Here is a 1,771-nt window from a genome sequence, read left to right on the forward strand (position 1 = left end):
CGCAAGTTTGTGTAGGACTTTGCAACTATAGCTGCTCCACTACATGATTTGACCAAAAAAGGCCAGAAGTTTGAATGGACAATTTCTTGCCAGCTTTGAAGACATTGAAAGAAAAATTGGCCTCATCTCCACTTTTAAAGCTTCCAGATTCCTCACTGCCATACATACTGGATTGTGATGCTAGTGATGTCGGAATTGGAGGAGTGTTGTCTCAGAAAGTGGGCGAAAACGAACATGTGGTGGCCTACTTCAGTAGGGTTTTGAGTAGACCAGAGAGGAACTACTGTGTAACGCGGAGGGAACTCCTTGCTATAGTAAAGAGTCTGACATATTTCCATCCTTACCTCTATGGGGCTAGGTTTACTATAAGGACAGACCATACTGCATTACACTGGTTAAGATCATTAAAGAACCCAGAAGAACGTCTGGCACGTTGGATCGGAAAAATAGACCAGTATAATTATGATATTGAATATAGAGAAGGAAAATCTTATAGAAATGCCAATGGACTGAGCCGAAGACCCTGCAAAAATTACTGCATACATTGCTGCAAAAGAGAGATTGAGCTGACCAGGTGCCATCAAGCTGAAGTCAAAGTGACTGAAGGGGTTGATGATGGTGAAATGGAACCAGGTATAGATATTAAATCAGAGCAGGAGAAAGACCAAGATTTGAAGCCAATAATTGATTTTCTAAAAGCAAGTGTTTTGCACCCTGCTTGGGAGAAGGTGTCTAGCTTAAGCCCTGTGACAAAGAACTATTGGGCACAATGGGACCAGTTGATGCTTGAAGATGGTATTCTTCTCCAGAGATGCGAAACTGCAGATAGGAAAATGACGACTTGGCAAACAGTTATACCGAGGAAGTTACGGGAAGTGGTGCTGCGTCAATTCCATGATAATTTAACAGGAGGACATCTCAGAGTTAAGAAGACATTGAGTCACCTACAACAAAGATTTTACTGGAGAGGTATGAGGCGAGATGTGGAAGAATGGTGCAGAACATGCAGTACATGTAGTGCTAAAAAGGGACCCAAGCATAAAGGACGCCCACCTTATGAAGAGTTGCCTGGGAATCTGTCAGAGTTTGTGAAAGTGTTATCGGAAAGGATGGATGATATTCACCATCAAGTGCGTTCAAACTTGAAAACGTCTGCTGATTCGATGAAGTTAACTTATGATAAGAGATCTACTGAAGTCAGCTTTGTACCAGTAGACAAGGTGTGGTTGTATAATCCCAGTAAGACCAAAGGGAAGTCTCCTAAGTTGTCTTCTCCATGGGAAGGCCCATATGACATATGTGACTTTCCGGATAAAATGTGGTCGGCGAGGTAAGCCAAAAGTGGTGCATGCCAATAGGCTTTGGCGTTATCATAGTCCAGGACATTTCAGTTGGGACGAAGTGAACAACAGAACAAATGACACTGCTGAAGATGTGTCACCTGAAAAAGCCACCGTTGAAGAAACTCTACTCAGTTTCGAGAAGGGAAACGGCGAAGCTTTTGATGAAGTTACTACCACTGATGTGACTGTTATCGACGATAGGACATTTCCTGATGAAGCAGATGAACTCAATATGAAGCTGAAGCCAACGAGACGGAGACCAGTATGGAAGAAGATACATCCATTAAAATTAAGAGACTTTGTTGAATTATAATTTTGTGTTTGTAATTCTGTACATTTAATTAAGTTTATGTTATTGGTTTAATGTAAGTGGCTATTGTTCGGGACGAACAATACTAAGGAGGGGCAGTGTTGCGTCAGCAGAGGTC

Source organism: Limulus polyphemus, unplaced genomic scaffold, assembly GCF_000517525.1.
Source record: "Limulus polyphemus unplaced genomic scaffold, Limulus_polyphemus-2.1.2 Scaffold421, whole genome shotgun sequence".
Classification (NCBI taxonomy): domain Eukaryota; kingdom Metazoa; phylum Arthropoda; class Merostomata; order Xiphosura; family Limulidae; genus Limulus; species Limulus polyphemus.